We start from the raw sequence: 23620 nt of genomic DNA, 5'->3' as shown, positions 1-23620 counted from the left end.
CTGTTATACTAGTCAATTTGGTAGATGTGAGGTGGTACTTCATGGTTGTTTTAACTTGAGTTTTTCTAATTAATAGTGATATAAAGAGAAAAAAAAAAACTTTAAATACTTGCCAGAGAATTGTCTGTTCATATCTTTTGACCACTTAATAATCTGTAAATAACTCTTATTTTTATATATTAGAAATGAAGCCTTTATTAGAGAGATTTGTAAAAATGTTTGCACCATTATGTTTATTGTGTATTACTCTCCTTTGCCCTATTTCTGTTTAGTTTCTGAAAATTACCTACCCTAATTTTCCCTCTTTTCTTTCAGACCCATTCCCTTTATTTTATCCCTTTCTCCTCCTCCTTCCCTATAGAGTAAAATAGATTTCTATACCCAATTGATTGTGTATGTTTTTCCCAGACTGAGCTAATTCTGATGAGAGGTCCATGTGTTCCCCTTCCATCTTGCCCTATCTTCCTCTCCATTGTAAAAGTTTTTTCCTAACTCTTTTGTGTGAGATAATTTGCCCCCATTCTATTTTCCTTCTCTATTCTTTTTCTTTTCTTTTCTTCTTCCCTCTGAGAACAGTTTTTGCATGCCTTATTATGATTTTAAGTTTTTAGGAGTTATAAGAATCATATTCCCATGTAGTAATGTAAACAATTTAATCTTATTGAATGTCTTATGAGTTCTCTTTCCTGTTTTGCTTTCTATCCTTTTCTTTGGTCTTATATTTGAGAGTCAGATTCCCCATTTAAGCTCTAGTCTTTTCATCAGGAATGTTTGAAAGTCCTCTATTTCATTGAATGCCCATTTTTCCCCTGGAAGGATTCTGTTAAGTTTTGCTTTGTAAATGATTGTTGATTGTAGTCTTAGCTCCTTTGCCCTCAGTAATATATTACAGACCCAGCAAATCTTTAAAGTAGAAGCTGCTAAATGGTGTGTTATTCTAACAGTGGCTCTATGTTATTTGAATTGTTTCTTTTTGGCTTCTTGAAATATCTTCTCATTGGTCTTGGAGGTCTAGAATTTGGCTATCCTATTATACCTGGGAGTTGTTATTTTTGGATTTCTTTGAGGAAGTAGTAGGTTGATTCTTTCAATTTTTATTTTTCCCTCTGCCTCTAGACTTTCAGGGCATTTTTTCTTGAAAATTTCTTGAAAGATGATTCCCAAGCTCTTTCTTTTTATCTTGTCTTTCACATACTGAAATATTTCTTATATTATCTCTCTTGAGATATTTTCCCTATGACATTTCACATTGTCTTGAATTTTTTCTTCCTTTTAATTTTGGCGTTTAATTCTTCCGGACTTATTAGCTTCCACTTCTCTAATTCTAATTTTGAATACTTTATTTTTTGTGAGTGAGTTTCTGTATCTCTTTTTCCATTTGGCCAATTCTACTTTTTAAAAAGTTCTTTTCCTTAGTTAAGTTTTGTACTTCTTTTTCTATATGTCCAATTCTTCCTTTTAAAAAGTTATATTCTTCAGTGCATTTTTGTGCTTCTTTTTACATTTTTCCAATTCTGTTTTTAGAAAATTCTCTTCAATGTATTTTTGTACTTTTTTTTCAATTGGCCTATTCTTATTTTTAAGATATAAATTTCCTCAATAATTTTTGTGCCTCCTATATAAAGATGTTGATATTTTTTTTCATTGTTTTTCTGTCATTCTCATGTCTTTTCCCAATTTTTCTTCCATTTATCTTACTTGACTTTTGCAATAATTTTTGAGCTCCATTAATTCTTTTTGGTATTAAGACCAATTCATCTTTTTTTGGGAGGCTTTGGATATAGTAGTATTGACTTTGATATTTTCTTCTATGTTTGTGTTTTGGTTTTCCTTGTCACCAAAATAATATTTTATGTTTAGCATATTTTTGTTATGTTCATTTTCTAAACTTTTTCTTTGATTTTAATTTTTAAAAAATTGTAAAAGTTGGGTTCATTAACTGTGGTGAAGTGAACACTATTGCAAGCTTCAGGTTCTTTGTGTAGCAGCCTTCAGAGCTACTTCTGGTTATCTAAAAGATTTCAGTTTTTTGAAGGTTGTCTGATATAAGAAGAAGTACATTTTATGTTTTCACAGCCTGTGCTCTGGTCTGTGAGTAACCACAATTATTCTTTTCTGCCTTGGAACTGTGATCAGAATCCTCGGCTCCCTTATGGTCATAAGTCGGTGATGGCAAACCTATGACATACATGTCATGTGTAGCCATTTCTGATGACATGCGGCCACATACAGACAATTATGGCGCCTCATACCAAGGATTAAACATTTGCTGTACTGTAGACACTCTGTGCACTATAGATGACAATTGTACCTATATTAATTTACCTATTTTGGTTTATTAAATACAGTTATATATTACAATTATACATTTTTGTTATCTAAACTATAAATATCACAGAATTATGATTTTTTTCTCAAAGTGACACATCGCCCAAGTTATGTGTGGTTTTTTGGTGAATTTTGACACACCAAGCTCAAAAGGTTGCCTATCACTGTCATAAGTGCTGTTATGTGTTAGTGTTCCTTCTCACCCTGAGACCACAAGCCAGGCCTGTGGCCTGGATCTGTATATGGGCAATGCAAAAATAGTCTTGCCCCTAGAGCCAGTAAAGGGAATCCTATATCTTCCTGCAGCTGTCCAACACCCTTACACTCTGTGATTGAGAGATCAAGAATTCTTTGCTATTGATTCAACCAACTCTAAGTTCTATTGCTTTGGCTGGGCCTGCCTTAGTATATTACTTTGTGTTCTACTTCCACCCAGGTGCAATAAATATTTTGTACCAGACTTTTAAGTTATTTTGGACTATAAAAATATTTCATCCAATCTTTTTTACGGGTTATTCAGTTCCAGAATTCATTATGAAGCATTATATCAGAGTAATTTGATAGTAATCAGGTGCTTTTTGTACCTTCCCCAAAATCTTGGCTCTACCCACAGTATCCATATTGTTAAAAAAATAGCTAAATTAACTAAAGGAGGAAGTAGCCAGGAAAATTTAGTAAAATACAATAGTGAGAAACTTAATTTATCTCTCTCAGATCCAGACAAATCCAAACATGAAATAAATAACAAAAATTAAGGAAATTAATATAATTTTTAAAGATGAGATATGATGGATTTCTAGAGAAAACTAAAAGGAAACAGAAAATATTTATTCTATTCCCTTGGCTATATACATCATGCTTTTACAAAATTGATCATATATTAGGGTATAAAAATCATTCATTCATGAGGTTTTGTTTTTGTTTTATTTTCTAGTATAATCCTGGTATGTCTTATTTCACATGATGAACATGGAAATATAGTACTGTGTGAGAGCACATCTATAATGCATATCATACAATCTGAAATCCCAAGGAAAGGACAGAAAGGGACTGAGGGAGAGAAAAAACATCTCATAATGTTAGAATAATATTATTAAACTAGGGGGGCAGCAAGGTGATTTAGTGAACTGAGCACCAGGCCTAGAAAAAGGAAGTCCTAGGTTCACATCTGTCCTCAGACACTTCCTAGAGATGTAACCTTGGTAAAGTCATTTTAGTCCCATTGCCTAGTCCTTACCACTCTTCTCCCATGGAATTAATACAAAATAGGAAGTATAGATTCTAAGATGGAAGTAAGATTTTTTAAAAAATTTAATCTACAAATAATTTGGCAAAGAAAAATGACATCAGCCCTCAGGCTAGATGGATTTTCAAGAGAATTCTACCAAACAATTGAAGGTAATTAATTTCAAAAATGTATTTGAAATCTATTTGAAAAAACTATTTGAAAAAAGAGGGTGTCCTCCTAAAATGCTTTTATGACACAAATATTGTTTTGATACCTAAATCAGGTAGAGGAAAAACAGAGAGGAAAATATAGACCAATTTCCTTAGTGAACATTGATATGAAGATTTTAAATAAAATACAAAGAGTCTAGAGAAATATATAACAGAGCTCATTCTATGACCATGTGACATTTATATCAGAACAATAGGGCCACATTAATGTTAGGAAAACTGTAAGCATAATTTACTAAATGAAAAACAAAATTGTAATCATATGTTTATATTAATAGATGAAGAAAAGGCTCTTGATAAAATATAACATTAATTTCTATTAAAAACAGTAGAAAGGATAGGAATCAATTAATCTTTTCTTATAATGATATATAATATATATCTAAAATTTTAAGCCAACATTACCTATAATGAGAATAAAGTAGAAGTCTTCCAACCAAGAATAGAGTTGAAGTAAGGATATGCATTAACTAAATTATTTTTCAGTATCAGACTAGAAATACCAATAAGACCCCAAAAAAAAACCAATAGAAGAAATTAGGATAAGCAATGAGGAACCAAAATTGACACATCTTTCAGATAATATGAGGTTATACTTAAAGAATTCTAGAGAATCACCTAAAAACATTTGGAATAATTAAAATTTTAGCAATTACAGGATATAAAATAAACTCTCATTAGTCACCAGCATTTCCATATATTAGCTCTGAAAACCCGAACAAGAAATTAAAAGAAAAACAATGTTCTTTAAAATAACTGTGAACAGGATAAAATTAATTAGAGTCAACAAGCCAAGGCACACACAGAAATTATTTGAACATAATATAAACACAAAATATTTTTATGCAAAGATGGCTCTAAACAATTCATAAATACTAGTTGTCTCTACACTGAGCCAATATAATAAAATGGCAATTCTACCAAGTTAATTTACTTACTCTTTGACATATCAATAAAGCCACCAAATTTTATTTTGTAGAGCTAGAAAAAAAGATTACAAAATTGATCTTGAAGAATAAAAGGTCAAAATATGAAGGCAACCAGTGGAAAAGAAAATATCAAAGAAGGATATCTTGCAATTTCAGATTTTAAACTATACTATGCAATGGTAATCATCAAAAAAACAACAACATGGAATTAGATAAGAGATGAAAACACTGATTAGTTGAATAAATTCAGTATACAATATACAAGATTTTGATAAATACAACTCACCATTGAATTAAAAGTACTATAAAAATTGTAAAGGAGGATTGTGAAAATCAAATGTATGCCAACATTTCAAACCAAATACCAAGATAAACTCAAATTGGTTAATTTTGACAAAGGGGAGATATCATTAAATATTAGTGTGGCTTAGGTAATATTTCCTATCATATATGAATAAGGTTAGAGTTTATAAATAAATTAGAAATTGAAAGTATCTTTAGGAGTTAAATGGATAGTTTTTCTTAAAATAAATTAAAATGTTTTGCATAAGCACAACCAATGTTGTCATGATTAGAAGCAAAATAGGAAAATTATTAAAAAATATAGAAATTTTCAAATATACATCTAACTGGGCCTAATTAATAAAATAGTATGAGCCACTCTCCTATTTACTAATAGTGAAATGATAAAAAGAGGACATTTTTTGAAGAAGTAATTAAAGATTTCCATATTCATATTTTTAAATGCTATAAAGAACAAAAAAGTAGGAAAGTGAAAATTAAAGCACCTTTAAGGCAACACCTCACAACTCTCAGAATCACTAATAAGATAGAAAAATAAAATGACAAATGCTGTTATTGTGGAAAAATAGGGATATTATATCTCTGGCAGAGCGGTGAACTGAGAAAGCCATATTGAAGTTTATAAATTTTCTGAAAGTGCTTTAAACTTTGCTCACCCTTTGATTAGGTAGTATGGCGATCATGGTTTCATCCTAAGAAAATAAAAGGAAAAAATACTTATTGCAGTTTTTTATGGTGACAAATAATTAGAAATTGTGCAAATGTCCATAGATTGTGATGAACTAATTTTACATGATTGCAGTAGAATAAAATTGTGCTATAAGAAGGGATGAGCAGGATAGTTTCAAACAAAACTGATATTACTTATAGGAACTGATGCAGTGAAGTGAGCAGAGTTAGGAGATCATTGTACTTAATAACAATAATATTTAAATGATAATCATTAATATAAGACCTACTTAATTTTTCAACACAATGATCCATGTTATACAGGATGGTATGGTGCTTCTGTAAGATGGGCTTGACAACCTGGCCCAAGATCCCTAGATGGTCAATAGATCTAAGCTGAGAGAGGATAGGGCTGCCTGAGTGGCCACCAAGGTGGGTTAATAACCATCAGGACTTATGAATGTTCAGCTCAGTGAAGCACTTGACCCCACAAACAGTGCCCCGGCCAAAGTTATCAAGGGAGAAGCTGTATATTGTTCATACAGCTCCTCTGGTTACTTGGCTTAGGGTTAGGTTATAGGATAAAAGTCGGTAGTAAGGATAGTTATTGGTATTGGGTTGGATAACATTAAATGACTGCGATTTTGGTAAAATCCCCTTTTCCCATTGGCAGTACTTCTTCACTTGCTCTTGGAATGAGATCAGACTTCACTTAAACTATGTTTCAAAGGGTTTAATTCAAAGGGGTAGGGTTCAGGATGAGGAAAGTGGTGTTGGGGATGGCTATGCTAAACCTATGGGAGTTAGATTAGGCTAATCAATAAGTAACAAGTTGGCAGCTGGGTGGAAAGTCTTCTCTCCCTCCCAGACCCTGGTCAGACCCTGCAGTGGCCTAGATAAAACAAAAGGAAGGGATTGTGATAGTCTTCTTGATAGCAGGTGTTGATGTTTATCTTTCAGCCTTGTTTAGTAATAGGTGAATAGATAATTTGAGACAATCAGGTACAGGTGCTGCATATGCAGGTCTATAGGCCTACCCACCCTTCACCACCCATGAGCCCTTCTCAAAAATGAAACCCTGAAGTCTTCTGCCCCTGGGCTTTTATAGTGGTGGTAGTGACTGTCTTTTGCCCTTGGCTCATGCCATCTGGGTTAATTCTAAATTCTATAACCAATGATCTGTCACTCAAGCTGGTCTCCATCATCTTCCCAGAGGTTACTTATTACATCCATGATAGTTCTTTAATATTCATGATTAAGGTAAGAAGCTGGGTAGCTCAGTGGATTGAAAGTCAGGCCTGGGGGGCAGCTGGGTAGCTTAGTGGAGTGAGAGTCAGGCCTAGAGACAGGAGGTCCTAGGTTCAAACCCGGCCTCAGCCACTTCCCAGCTGTGTGACCCTGGGCAAGTCACTTGACCCCCATTGCCCACCCTTACCAATCTTCCACCTATGAGACAATACACCGAAGTAAAAGGGTTTAAAAAAAAATCCAAAAAAAAGAAAGAAAGTCAGGCCTAAAGACTGGAAATCCTAGGTTCAAATCTGGCCTTAGATACTTCCCAGCTCTGTGATCCTGGGCAAGTCACTTGACCCCCATTGCCTAGCCCTTACCACACTTCTGCCTTGGATCCAATACACAGTATTCAAGACAGAAGTTAAGGGTTTAAAAAAAAAGATTCATGATGAAAATGCTATTCACTTTGGAAGAGGAAATTAATGAACTATAAGTCCAAACGGAATATTATTTATTTTCACTTTTCTTTCAATGTGATTAATATATAAATGTTTTACATCACTTCACACATACAATATGTAGTGTATTGTTTGCCTTTTTAATGGGAAAGGGAAGAGTGAGAGATAGGGAGGAAAATTGAAGTTAATTTTTTTTTATTTAAAAGTAAGCTGATTTTTTTTATTAAGATTTGGTTTGATTTTATAAATGAGAGTTGTGGAGTGGGAAAAAATGAACTATGGAAAAATAACCAAAATGAACCTTGGATGGCACAAAAGTTAAATTCTGTACTGAAGTAACAAAATTCATAAAAATTATAGTGAATTTAAAAAGGAAATTTCTCCCTTATATAATAAAAATATTAAACCAACAAATCAAATGAGTGAAGCAAAATAGATTCAAATGCAAGTCATATAGGGAGAAATAGTTATTAAAGAAAGAGAGGACTTCCAGACATTCCTGATACAAAGATCAATATTGTATACAAACTTTGAAATTCAAACATAAGAATAATTTGATAGATACAAAGTAAATTCAAATGAACAATCATAAAGGACTAAATAAGAATAATCTGTTTACATTCTAAGATGGAGCAATGATACATGCATATCCTCTAAACTCTATTATGATCAGGAGACACAGGAGGAATCTAATTAAAGAGAAGGCCTGAGAGTCATTCTACTATATCTTGATGATATTTTCAAAAAAGAAAAGAGAAGGGAAAGAAGAGAAGAGAAATTCCTCAGGAAAAGTGGGAAGAATAATGATTTTAAATAATCCACATATATAATTAGAAGTGTAAGGAGAAAAAGAGAAAGCAACTAATGTTGTGAACCTTCCTGTCATCTGAACTCGTCAAATTAGAAATTATTTTCAGGCAAAGAGGAGAGAAGAAGGAACTAAAAGATCAAAGAAAGGGAAACTAGAGAGAAATGTTAGATTAAGGAAGATATTTGTTCTAATCTTATTTATTTATATAATTAGTTTATTCATCTATTTTTTTATCTAATTTATTTATCTCATCTTATTTAATCTAATCTAATCTGTTTATAGACACATCAAGGTCAATGATAGACAAAATTTAGACAAAACCTCCTCCAGTGGGGGCTATTCATCCCTGAGAAAGTGTTCCCAGATTTAGCTTTCAATAATGGGCCAGCCAATATTGAGCCTTGGCCTTGTTCTATTTTGAGGTCAAATGAGATTTTTTGTGTTTTGATATAACATAATTTGTAACTTCTGCTCATCTGCAAAGTTTCCTGGGATTTCTTTTGCGTGAAATGAGTCTTGAAATGTATATAATAAACTCCATGCTCCTGTAGACAGAGCTGAAAGCATGAGCTAAAAGATCTTCTTTCTCCTCACTCCTTATCAACACTAAGCTGTATTTATCAGATTATCTGGAGATGATAAATAAATTTTGAGATTTGGCTAAATATTTTCATAATATGTATGGTACCTTTTGAGGTTGCAAAGAATGAGTATCTGAGGAATTGCTCAACTGGAAAATGAACAAGATATGAAATTAACAAAAAAATAATATTATTGCACTATTTTATATGATTAAAGGAATAACTTCAGATTAATCTTGAGAAGCCTAGAATGAACTGATTCAAAGTGACAGGAAGAGAATTGTGGGTGGAGCCAAGATCTAAGAGTAATTAGGGCACCAGGGAGCCATTTCACCATGAAAATCCTCTCTGACCCAAAGTAAAATATGGCCTCAAAATGAATACAGGAGTGAAAGAACCCACAGAGACAAAGGGAAACAATCTTCAAAAAAAGAAAAACCCAAAAGGTAGGCAGAGATCATCTGGGGAACTGAGGTGGGAGGGGAGCAGAGCTAGCAGGAGGCATAGCAGCAAGTGAAGAACAAGCCAAAAGCAAATCACACATCCCCACCAACCCACTCATCTGCTCTCACAGATTCTGAACTTAAGCCCATGCTAAATCAGACCCTGAGATCCTGCCAGGCAATTAGTGGTCCAAGCCACCTAATACCCATTTCAATTGCAAACCTGTGGAGAAGTCTAGAGTCCCTGCCCAGGCAATCTGGGACAAAGGGGGCCAACCTGTGGGGGTCCTGAGCAAAGCCAGGTATCCCAGTCTGGGCTTGGGGTGAGGACACAGTTCTCAGTGGGAGACTCCCTGGGATCTTTTTGCCCAAATAAAGGTGGAGCTCCAAGACAGGGAAATCAAGGGTGTACCTGATTGAATCAAGAACACCTTGAGTCCAAAAATTAGGAGCCTAAGCCTAGAATCTAGAATCTAGAATTCCGGGCCTAGAATCTGATCAGCACCTGATCTGATCAAATTCAGTCAGAGATCAAAAGCTTCCACCCAAGCATGAGGAAAGACTTTAAGCTATCATGATCTCAAGCACCCAATGAATTAGCAGGGTAGGGGGAGGGGACTGTCAGAGCTCTCAGCCCTCAGGTAAACTAGTAACAACCCAGAAAATAAGCCTAAAATAACATCAAAGGAGAACTAAAGTTTAAGAGGGTACCCCAACTCCCTGGAAAACAGAGCCTACCTCTAATTAGAAAGGGGAAATGAGCAAACAATAAAAAAAGCACCTAACTCTAAAGACTTTTTATGGACAAAGAGCAAGGTGTAGACACAGAAGGGGGCAGAAAGAATCAAAGGAAACACACTCAAAGTCCAAAAGAAAAATATGGATTGGACACAGATTCTGGGAGACCTCAAAAAAGACTTCAAAAACTAATTATTAGAGGTAAAGGAAAAGTGGGGAAGATAAATGAATGTGATTAAAGAAGAAATGGGCCAATTGAAAAAGGAGAACCAAAAACTGACAGAGGAAAACCAGGACTTAAAAACCAGAATTGACCATCTAGAAACTAATGATTTCACGAGAAATAAAGAAACAATAAAGCAGAATCAAAGGAATGAAACAAAGAGCGGAAAACATCAAATATCTTATTGAAAAAGCAACTGACCAAGAAAACATGTCTAGGAGAGACAATATGAGAATTATTGGATTACCTGAAAGCCATATGAATATAATAGACTAGAGTTGCAGAATGTTATATTTTTAGAAAGGGACAAATATGGAATGACTATATTTGTTACAAGAAAGAGGTTACTGATCATTTCAGAGAGGCAAAAAATAGGAATGTAATATTAATGAACCCTTCCCCTAGTAAAAGAAGTAAAAATATCAATTAAATATTTTAATATGCTATATTTTCCTATATAATATAAAAACAATTTTGCTTTCATTTGAGAAAACTGAGTTCCAAATATTTTCCCTCTTTCAAATCCCCTCTCTTTTGAGTTGCTAAGCAATTAGATATATAGAGTATGCATGTGTAGCCATGCAAAATATTTCCAGGGTTTTCATTTCAAAAGAAAGAAACAAACAAACAAACAAACAAGATTTGATTAACATTAAGATTCTATCAACTATTTCTCTGGAGCAGGGGTCGGCAACCTTTTTAGCTGTGAGAGCCATACACACCACATTTTTTAAAATGTAATTTCATGAGAGCCGTACAGTGCTCACAGTGCACACTCCTTAACAGTGCCTGAAAAAAAATTGACTTTATGGCTCCTGTAGAAAGATCCATATCTGGCCCTCAAAATAGCCAGATATGGCTCTAGAGCCATACATTGCCTACCCCTGCTCTGGAGAATGGATATTATTTTTCATTATTAGTCCTTTGGATTTTTCATAGATCATTATATTGAAGAGAAGAGCTAAGTCATTCACAGTTGATCATCATATAAATTTGTCAACTGTGTACAATGTTCTCTATTTCTTCTCACTTCACTTTGCATCATTCCAAGTCTTTCAGGTTTTTTTTTCTGAAAATATCCTGCTTTTCATTTCTTATAGCACAATAGTATTTCATCACATTCATATACCATAACTTGTTCAGTCATTCCCCAATTGATGGTATTCCCACTATATTCAATTCTTTGCCACCAGAGACGACCTGCAATAAATATGTTACATATATATGTCCTTTTTCCTTTATTTCTATCTACATAGGATATAGATATAGTAGTAATATTATACAACATCTCTGCTCCTTTAAAATGGAAATTAAATATTTTATGAGGCCATTGTGGTTCCATGATATTTGAATAATTCCTTCCTGGCATCTTGCAATATTTTCTTTTTTGACACTGGACCTCTCAAGTTTACCCATAATATTCCTGGGAGTTTTAATATTTGGTGATCTTTTTCAGGAGGGGATTGCTGGATTCTTTCAATTTTTATTTTATCCTCTGGTTCCAAGATATCAGGGCAGTTTTTCTTGAAAATTCCTTAAAAGAGGATATATAGGTTTTTTTTTCCTTTTTTTTTTTTGAATTATGTCTTTCAGGTCATCCAGTAATTCTTTAAAAATTCTCCTCAAAGTATTTCCAAGTTGGTTATTTCCCCAAAGATATATTTCCCATTTTCTTCTATTCTTTTACTTTTTTTTTAATTTTATTTTCCTGTTTTTTATTGTCTCATGTAGTCATTAGCTTCCATTCCTTTGTTCTTAATTTTAAGGAATTATTTTCATTAGTGTGATTTTCCCTTTGATTTGACCAATTATACTTTTTTAAGAAGTTCTTTTCTTCACTGAACTTCATAAAACTTTTTTCCATATGTTCAGTTTTGCTTAAGACATGCTTCTGTTCAATGGAAATTTGTGTCTCTTTTATCATTTTCCCTACTCTGTTTTTTAAGTTATCATTTTCTTCAATAGTTTTTGTGCTTACTTTACAAAGCTATGGATTCTTTCACATGTTTTTCTTTCATCATTCTCATTTCTTTCCCATTATTTCTTCTATATCTCTTTTTTGATGTTAAAAATCTTTTTGGAGATTTTTTTTTAGGAATTCTTTTTCTTCATGATACTAATTCACATTTTTCTTTGAGGCCTTCCATGTAGCTTTTTTTTGGCCTTTCTTATCTTGTGAGATTGTGGTATGATCTTTCCTGTTTTCATAATAATATTATTTGATTAAATTATTTTTGTTTCTTTTTGCTCATTTTTTCAGCCTATTCTCAACATTCAATTTCATGTTAAAGTTGGGTTCTGCCTCTGTTGTATAAAAAGCACTATCCCAAGTTTTCTAAGTTTTTCATGCTCCTGGTTTCAGAACTAGTTCTGGAAGTCTATAAGTTTTAAGTTTTTCCCAGGTTTTATGATCAGAATGTGTTTACTATTTTCCTAACCAGGGTTCTTCTCTATGAGTGACCACTGGCACTATATTCTATCCTGGAAATATAACTAGAATCCATGCCATACTTTTAAGTTATCTTGGCCTATAAAATTTATTCACCACTATCCTTTTACTTATTATTATTGATTTTTGCTGCTTCAAAATTAGTTTTGAGTTGTTATTTTAAGTTTTTTGCAGTGGAATTACCTTTACTCTATCATAGTAGCTCCACCCATTTTACTGAAATACTAAACTGTTGCACAGAAAAGAACATCAGACAGTTCTGTTCTTTCTGATTTTTTAATAATAATAATAATAATATTCTTAGTAGGAATTCATGGTGGCAAATGAACTCTTCCTTTGTGATTCTTTGTATAAGGAAATGTGCTTTATGTTGATCTTATGTTCATAATCACATTGTTTAAAGGATATCTTACAGTATAAAATTCATAGGAAAGAATCTTTTTAAAAATGACATTGTCAAGGCAACTGAGTGGCTCAGTGGATTGAGAGCTAGGCCTAGAGATGGAAAGTCCTAGTTTCAAATCTGGCCTGAAACTCTTCCGAGCTGTGTGACCCTGGGCATGTCATTTAACCCCCACTGCCTAGCCCTTTCCACTCTTCTGCCTTGGAGCCAATACACCGTATTTATTCTAAGATGGAAGATAAGGGTTTTAAAAAAAGAAAATGACATTGATAGCAAAGCAAAAGGCAACTATAAAATGATGTTTTAATCTTCTATGTAATATTCAACTATACCCTCAATATTAATAAATTCAAATAATTTTCTTTCTCCTAATTTCAAAGGATACTGGTGGACCCTGGAGTTGGAGAAAAGATTTATCAATCACAGAAAAAGTTAGAATTCCAATCTATTAATTCCCCAAAAAGTACAGGACAATTTTGATAAAGTTAAGTCTTTAGCAAGGAGGAATACATGGAATAGCCAACCTTTGGACTTTTCTAATCATAACATGGAAATTTTATTTCACAACTTGCTTTTAATTTATTATATTTTAAAAATTTTATCTTATGAGACTTTCCGATAAAAGTGAGGCATTCTATACAATAAAAATAAAACAAAACCTTTGCTTTTCCCGTATATCTCTATTAAAAATAACTCAAACTCCATTATATTACAAGCTTTTTTATAGCAAGAATAGTAATTTGCCTATCCTTGTGTCTCTAATGCTTAGAACTATGCTGAGCACATAGTATGCAATTAATAAATGTCAACTAACTTGCTTCTATTATGATTTTATTTATATATGAAGACTTTATTAAATTATATTGGGGCTTGTTCTATATTCATGATATTATATTGATTAATTTTATTTGAATTAAAATAAAATTTCTATTGTCATATCTATCATACAGTTTTATTTAACCTACAAGGCAATGAACAATGGACACTCTTATATTATGTGATAGATTCTTTCTTAAAAAAGAAAATTCAAAGAACTAGGTCCCATAATTTCAGAGCTTCTGTTCTCATGAATAATAATTTATCTAGCAAGTGCAAAGGAAGCATTGTTTCTTTGTCTGAATCTGTGGTATATAATTATGTAAACAGAAATATACTATAACCTAGATTTTTATGATTTCTATCACCTTTTGAAAGGGATGAGAATTATGTAATCTATGTAAAAAATAACTAGAATTTTATATATTGAATTTACAGTGATTCTTTCTACAATAGTTGTAAAGTAGTCTAGAAAAAAATGCCTGAAATAAGAAAATTCTGAGTTACAGACCTGGAAAAGAAACTTGGACCATGATAGATTTGAAATGTGTCTTTTTTTCCAGTGAGTTGGGTGCAGTAAAGTACCATTAGTTGATTTATTCTGTGCATGCCTCCAATCTGCACTATAATATTACTTCAATATTTTATTTCTAACCTTTTAAAGAGGGCTTGATCTTATATCAATAGTTTTTTTTCCAAATTTTAAAAATCAAAGCCATCTTTCCTCAAAGAATTTTTGCAAAACAAAGACTGTATCCTTCTTCTCTGTTCTTGGAGTCTTAGAAAAAAAATTTGATTTTCTTAGTATCATCTGAAGCAAATCATAATAATGTTTGAAATCTTTCTGTGACGTGAAGCTGGAGCACAAAAGGTACTTTAAAGGTAAATGTCTAAAGACTTTGCAGAGGAAAAATCTGTTTATAACTAAAAGTAAGCTCAATAACAAGATTAATAAAACTGAAAATGTGAATATGTTTTTCTTCTCCTATAAAACATCATATTCATGTTAACCAGGGTTTTCTGGCATGTCATAATATCCTATTCATCTATGTTGTGAAATATTCTGAGGTTGAAGCCTTGTAATGAGGTCAACAAGTTCTTTGAATTTCTCTGCAATGTTCTTTTGAGTTGCATGTCTACATTTTCCATGGTATTTCTAGGGAGTTGTCATTTTGAAATGGTCATTACCTCTCCCTCTTTTTAAAGCCATATGAAATCTGGCTTCTGACCTTACCATTCAAGTGAAATTGAATTCTCCAAAGGTACCAATAATCTCTCAATTGCCCAATTTAATTATTTTTTTCTTATTCTCCATTCTTCTGAGCCTTCTGTAGGATTTGACACTAATGATCAAGTTCTACTCTAGGAAACACTTTCCTTTCTGAGTTTCTATGACTCCCCTTATTCTAACCATACCACCCCTCATCAATCATTTGCCTGTTCTTCATGCATGACGTGACTGTTAACTCTGTTGTCTATCATCAGCATTCTTCACTCATTTGGTTATATTTTTGGCTCCAAAGGTTTCAATAATGAACTCTGTTGAGGTCATCCTCCAACCTATTTTTACAGCCCTCATTGCTGTTTTGAGTTCAAATCATGCATCTTTGCCTGTTGGATATGTCAAACTAAATATTCCAGAGTTATCTCAAAGATATTATGTCCAAAAGAGAACTAATCATCTTTGCCCTCAGACCCATTTTCCCCCTACTGATTTATTTTCTCAAGTCTTTACTGTTGCTATCCTCCACTTAGCTTCTAAAGTGATTATCTTAACATATATGTCTAACCATATCAACCCAACATACTCTAGTGCCTACCAATTGCCCTCAAGATCCAATTTAAATCCTCTAATAGGCACTTAAGTTTCTTCATAACCTTGTCCTAATCTAACTTTCAAATTTTGCATGATGCTCTCTTTTGCATATTCTACAATTAAACTATTATTATTTAGCTATTGTTTCTCCACATGATACTACATTTCCCATCTCTTCAGCATTCTATTGGCTGAATAGAAAAATTCTTAGAATATTCATTCTTAGAATAATCTTCATTCAAAACTCTTATTGCTCGAATCTCTCACTTCTTCTAAGACTTAGGTCATGAGTCACTTCCATCAAGGGTCTTTTCTTGGTTCCACTGATATCCTCTCTTTGAATAGGAATTATTTGTTATATATTGTATATGATATGATTTATTTATGATATTTATCTAAACTCCTTAATGGAAGGATATATTATTGCCTCACTAAAATGCTCACTACATAAGTTCTTACTTTATTGAGAAACTTCAGTCTATTTGAAGTGAGCTTCCATTTTTCATTTCATTTCAAAACCCCATTGACATCTATTCTCATTTTCTCCTCCTTTCTGCCAATATATGACAAATGGGGTAACCCTTCTCTTTGTCAAAGTCATCCATTATACACATTCACATGATCACATTCCCACCTCTATTTTCTAGCACTTCATTCTCACTTTGTTAATTCTCTCTAATCTTCCATTTTTCAGTATCTACTGATTTTCTTTATTCAATTTTCCTGTTTTGCAATGCTCTACCACCTCCTCAAGCTATTTTCCTCTTATTTTCTATCATTTATCTGCCAAATTTCTTCAATAAATTCTAGATTTATTCCTTACATTTTATCCTCACACACTTCTAAAACATTTATAATCTGGCGGCCATCACTTAGTTGGCATTACTTTCTCCAAAACTGAAATAATATTATAATTGCCAGAGCTGATAGTCTTTCTCAGTCTGCATCTTTTCTTTAATGTATATACCATGTTGGACATTCATGATTATTTTTTTCAGATTATGAGTGATTTGACAGCTCCATTATAATCTAATCTAAACCTAATCCCCTTTTTATATCATAGCCCTTCAAATATTTAGACAGCCAACATCTCTTCTGTACTAATCTCAGTCCTCTACATTAGGATAACTATCTACTACTCAGTCCTCAATCAGACCTCTGGGGAATATAAATCAGAGAAAGGGAACATCATTAAGGATTAGCCTCTGCTGAGTCTTGCTTGAAAAAACTCATCCCTGTCTCCATCATCAACTGAAATCAACTGCTTAGGGGGAGGGGTTTGAGAACAAGGTGTAATTAACCCCCTCCCTACTCACTCAAGCATGTCAGTGTGGGAGGAGAGTGTCCTGCAGACCTCTGACCCTGACCAAACCATCAGCTTCCCTAATATTTCTGTTATTACAAGCATAACAATACTCATTTGATTAGAGATAGTTTTTTTGACTTACCAAATCAATGTGGTAGAGAAGAAAGAGTATAGAACTTAAAGTCAATTTCCCTGGATTCAAATCTTAGCTCTGACATTTTTCTTCCTATGTTACTTTAGGCAAATCATTTATTTTCTCTGGAGCTTAGCTTTTTCATCTGAAAAGTTATTGCATTAGTATAGTTGGTCTCTAAGCTAACTTTTACTCTCCCTCTTTGTCTCTCTATTTCTTAATATATTTATAAAGAATTATAAATGTGTATATATATATAATGTATATTCATAAGAAACATAGTTATGTAGTTATATATTTTATATAATTACATGATTGATATTTTAAATATTATATGATGATGATAAGAAACATAAAAAGATTCTTAGTGTTATGATAGTCAATGTAGTCACAATTATCCTGATGGATTACAACAAAGAGTTAAGGAACCAAGAAGCCTAATGTAACCAGGCCACATGTTATAATGAGAAAAGATTACATACTGGAATCAGAAGAAATGTGAGTTCACATTCTACTTTCTTATTGGCTATGAGATCATGGGAAAGTAATATAATCTCTCTGACTTTGTTTCTTCAAACCTATGGTTTTGATTTCACTGTTTTTGTGAGGATCAAATGGGAAAATATTTGAAAAACACTTTCCATATTCAGTTATTTTTTATTATATTCTCTTACAAATAATTAAAATAGCTGTTAACATGATAGGGTAAACTGTTCCTGAAGAAATAGTTTCATTCACCTTAAATAATGACTAGCAGAATGAAGCTATGATATCTTGACAAGCATCTAATGAATTGAATAAACATTTTATGGTACCAGCCCTAAAGGGAGAATATTCTTCTTTGCTTGGCAGAATGGATCTTAGAGAAAAGATAGAAGAAACAGGGACTAACTAATGAAAGCAGAATGTGTTGGTCAAACTGCATGACTTAATTTTTGTTTTTTATTTTAATTGATTTTTTGCTTAGGTACCAAATATTGAATTATAATAAATAAACTATGACTAATTAGGAATATAATATGACTAATAATATACCTAGATGAATATTATTAGAACTTTGCTTTCCAATCTGTAAGCCTTTTTTCCAACCATAAAACTCAGAATTTCCCAAATATAATCCACTTGTACTTTTGTAATGTTGTTCTTAAGAATTCTTGAAAAGTTAATCCTTTGAAAAGAATCATATTATAAAATACATTGGAAAAGGAATCAGGGGCTTATTTTCCTGAATGATTTCCCACCCCCAACCCCAAGAAATTCATATTGACTTCCTCATAAGAAAATGAATTACCTCAACATTTTAAATCTAATATAAATCAATTCTGTTACTGGAGATCTCCCCAATTGTCACTATCACAATCTCTTCTAATACCTTTTTATTGTGTTTAATCAGTCTGGCAGTAAATTCTTCTATATGTCTAATTAAATACATAGTCATTCCAGTTCATTTCCTCTTATTAGTAGAATACTGAACATTTATAGTTTGAAGGAGCCATTAAATTGTAAAATCCTTGAGGGCTGGAAGCACACTTTACTCATATTTTAATCTCACTGAATGAATAGCACAATTCACTGATTAATATAGACATGTAACAAATATTTGCTTAATTCAATCGACTTTATTGTAGAGGTCATATAGTCTGACTCTCTCACATCATGGATGAAAAAATTAAGACCCAATGAGGTTAAGTGGTTAAGTGGTTTGCTCAGTGTTATATAATTAGTTTATGATAATGCCAATACTAGAACCAAGGGTTGAAGACTTCCTATATGCTGTTCTTCTCACCCCAACAAATTGCTTTTCATTGGGCAAGACAAAGAAGGTGATAACCAGCCATTGGCTGTAGTAAAAGTGTAAATTTTGAAAGAAAAGTTAAAAGCCTCTAGGTATATATTTTCAAAACCACAGATTTAGAACTACAAGACCATGGAGGTCATGAGATAATAGATTTAGAGCTGGAAGGAAATGTGGAAGTTTTAGCATCATAAATAGCAAAAAGAGACCTCAGAGTTCATCAAGCTGGAAAATTGGTAATTGAAATCCAGAGAAGTTAAACTTGTCAAAGTCCAGAAAGCTAATAAGTATAATCAATCAAATGACATCTTCACTTATTTTTTGAGACTTGAACCTAGTTTTATGACTTCAACATTGTCAATTTTTGCATTGAAATACACTGATATAATAATGCATATTTACTTCCTCTTTCACAACACAAGTGTGTCTTCAAAGATTCAATTGCAGGGGTAGCTGGGTAGCTCAATGGATTGAGAGTCAGGCCTAGAGACGAGAGATCTTAGGTTCAAATCCGGCCTCAGACACTTTCCAGCTTTGTGACTATGGGCAACTCACTTGACCCCCATTGCCCACCCTTACCACTCTTCCACCTATGAGCCGATACACAGAAGTTAAGGGTTTTAAAAAAATCAATTACCTTATCAATATTCATTTTTATAACTTTTATTTTGATATTTTCCCTCATTAATTTTTTTGAATTAGGAAGAATTAACTTCAATAGAAATCTTATTAATTCTCAGATAAGCTGGTAAATGTGTTTTTTTCTCATCTCATGAGCATTGTTGTTATTTTTGGGTCTAAATCACAGTTTATTATAATTATAAATGCATTTATAAATTGAAGGGCATATTTTGGAGGGAAATCAGGATGGAGTTCGTATAATATGAAAAGTAAATGAAATAAATTTTGATGATTCATTTAAATAAGAGAAAATGAGAATAGAGGGAGGGATTATAGTTGACTACAAATATTTGAATAATTGCCAAAGGGGAGAAGGCATTAGACCCATTCTGCTTGGCGTAAGAGGCAAAAAAAAAGCAGCAAATAGAAGTTACAAAGAGGCAATTAAGGCTTAATGTAGGGGGGAAAATCATAAAAATTAGATGTCACCAATACTAGAATGATCTATCTTGGAAGTTAAACACAATTTTCACTCATTGGAGTTCTTTTAGTAGAGGATTTCAGACCATGTGGACATTTTCAAGTAGTAATGATTTCTGGGTAATGGATTTTATTATAGGGCTATGAAATTCCTTCACTTCCAAAATCATATTATTCTAAATAGAATCTAGTTAATTATATCATTATCTGAACAAATAAAACATTCAAAATCAACTCATAGAACTTTCTTCTTTCAAAATTAAGTCACCACATTTTTCTCTATTTTTCTATTCTCTAGTGAAACCCTTTCCGTATTCTTTGGTCATATCCACAGTGTACTTCTTGCTATATAATTTCATATCCCTTTCCATAAAACTTTTCTCTGAGTTCCTAAAGCTACTTTGAATTCTGTTCTTTGCCCATTTCAAAGTGAGTACCCTTAATTAGAGTTTACTCTGTTGAGTATAGGACTAAATACAGGAAGGGATTACAAAGAAAGCAAAAGATGTCACTTTTATCCCATTCAAATGATACTGAGAAATATGGCAAATATTTAAAAAATCATCTCATTAGCCAAATAATATGAAATTCAGACTTCTGGGATTAGATTGCCACACAGTAAAAGCAAGGACCTTTTCCTCACCACCAACCAATATAAAGTGCCTCAAAAGGACAAAAATTAAAATCAGATGAGTAAAGGAGCTCTACCATAGTGCATAGGCTTGAAGGTAGACAGGATTTGGGTATTTCCAAGTTATGAGGGGGTAAAATTGCTCCTACCAAAGCACTAAATGATCATCCCTCCCCCACTCCACCTACAGCTCCAGAGTCAGATTCAATGGAGAGAAATCCCAAGGTTCTCGGGGGACTGGCTGAGAACACCACAGACTTGCCTCTAAGAGCAGTGAGACTTGAGACCCCAGGAGGCTGAGGGACACAGAGGTTTGGCACAAAGATAGGGAAGAGAGGGGCTGCCCACCTCAGATGTGACAGAGACTGAAAAATAACCTCAGGGCAAAAACCACTGAGTAGCTCCATACACATGGAGCTAGACCTTCTCAATAAGATGTCTGGCTTGGAAGGGAAGAAAAAACTAACATAGCAATGGCCACCAACATTCAAGAACTACAATCTACAACTACCAAAAAAAATCTCTGACCCTTGATAACTTCTATAGAGAAAAACAGCAGATGATAGAGGAGACAGCAGAGGGCAACAAACAATCAAACATATCCAAACTTTTGGGAAAAAAATAGAAATTAATCACAAGTTCTCCAGGAATCTAAATTTGGGTTTGAGAACCAAGTAAGAAAGATAGAAGAAACTTAGCAAGAAAAAGGGAAAATAGTTCAAAAAAGAAAATAACAGTTTAAAAGACAGAATCCCTCACTTGGAAAAAGAAGCCCGAGAAATCAAATGAAATGATTAGCAAATTGGAGACAAGATTTGACCTGCTGGAAGCTATTGAAAACAGGATAACCCAAACTGAAAAGGAAAATCAAAAGATCATAGCTGAAAACCAGTCTTTAAAGACTAGAATTGGACAAGTAGGAGCTAATGATCTCACAAGATAGTAATAATTAATAAAGCAAAATCAAAAGGTATTATGAATTAGAAGGAAACATAAACTATCTCGTTGAAAAAATGACACACCTGGAAAACTTTTAGGTCCAGGAGAGACAATCATAGGTCTATCTGAAAACCTAGAAAAAAAATAGAAATCTTGACATCATAGTACACAAAATTATCCTAGAAAACTGCTCCCATATTCTTGAACAAGAGGGTAAAATAGACATTGAAAGATTTCACAGATCACATTCTACATTAAATCCTTAAAAGTAAACCTCCAGGAATGCAACTGCCTTATTCAAGTGCTTTCAAGCTAAGAAGAAAATATCGCAAAAAGCCAGAAAGTGACAATTCAAATATCAAAAAACACCAATCAGAATTGCATAAGATCTGGCAGCATCCACACTAAGGACTGCAAGACTTTGAATATGATATTCAGAAAGGCAATAGAATTGGGTCTACAAACAAAAATCACTTACCCATCAAAACTGACTATATAGGGGGCAGCTGGGTAGCTCAGTGGATTGAGAGCCAGGCCTAGAGACGGGAGGTCCTAGGTTCAAATCTGGCCTCAGCCACTTCCCATCTGTGAGACCCTGGGCAAGTCACTTGATCCCCATTGCCTACTCTTACCACTCTTCTGCTTTGGAGCCAATACACAGTATTGACTCCAAGACGGAAGGTAAGGGTTTAAAAAAAAAACTGACTATATACTTCCAGGGGAAAGTATAGGCATTTAATTATATAGAAGATACCCAGGTATTTGTAAAGAAAAAACCAGAACTAAATGTAAAATTTGATGTTCAAATACAAAATTCAAAAGAAACATGAAAAGGTAAACAAGAAATAGAGGGAAAAAAATTTTAAGGGTTTCGGTAAAGTCAAAGTGTTTATATTCCAATATGAAAAAATGATATTTCTAACTTTCAAAAACTGAATTCACTATCATAGAATTTAGAAGAATTATTCATAAGTAGTGGTTGGGGTAATACATGGTTTAAGATGATATGTAAAAAAGGAAAGGGTGGGAGGAATAGAATATGGCACCAAAAGAAACTTGAAGAAATAAGAAAAGAAGATAAATTGTACAACATAAAGAGGCACATGGGAGGATGAGGGGAAGAATATTATTATACGAAAGAGAGTAAGAAAGTGCTAATAGGTAATATGTAAACCAGACCCTCAGTGAAATCAACTCTGAGACGGAAGGGCATCTAGATCCATTGGGGTATCTTACCTTAAAGGGAAGTTGAGAGGGAAAAACCAAGGTGGGGAGTGGGGCAGGGAGTACCCAAAGGGGGGGGGGAAGAGGGGGAAGGGAATTTAATAGACCCTAAACAAAAATAAGAGGGGAATAAGAAGGGACAGTGGGAAGGGAAGTAAAATAAGGATGGGGCTTATGGGCACTAATTATGAGGAGAACACTGGTGTAGAAGGAAATAGTGAATGAAGAAAGGACAAGGCTAGTAAAGGAAATAAAAATGATGGGAAATACACAGGTGGTAATCATAACTCTGAATGTTAATGAGATTAACATCCATGAAATGGAGGCAAATAGCAGAGTGGATTAGAAACCAAAATCCTACCATATGTTGCTTACAAGGAACACACATGAGGCAGGTAGACACACAAGGTAAAGGTAAGAAGCTGAAGCAACACCTATTGGGCATCAACTGAGAAAAGGAAAGCAGGAGTTACAATCATGGTATCTGACAAAGCTAAAGTAAAAATAGATCTGATTAAAAGAGATAGGGAAGGTAACTCTATCCTGACAAAAAGCAGTATAGACAATGATGAAATATCAGTAATCAACATGTATGTGCCAAATAGTATAGAATCCAAATTTTTAAAAGGGAAAGTACTGGAGCTTAAGGAGGAAATAGATAGTAAGACTATACTAGTGGGAAATCTGAACCCTCCTCTATCAGATGTAGATAAATCTAAAGAAAAAATAAATAAGAGAGAATAGAAGTAAATGAAATATTAGAAAAATTAGAGTTAATAAATATATAGGGGAAAATGAATAGGGACAAAAAGGAATACACCTTCTTTTCAGCA

Source organism: Gracilinanus agilis, chromosome 1 (genome assembly GCF_016433145.1).
Source record: "Gracilinanus agilis isolate LMUSP501 chromosome 1, AgileGrace, whole genome shotgun sequence".
NCBI lineage: Eukaryota > Metazoa > Chordata > Mammalia > Didelphimorphia > Didelphidae > Gracilinanus > Gracilinanus agilis.
The sequence above is the reverse complement of the archived record's forward strand: the minus strand, read 5'-3'. Positions refer to the sequence as shown.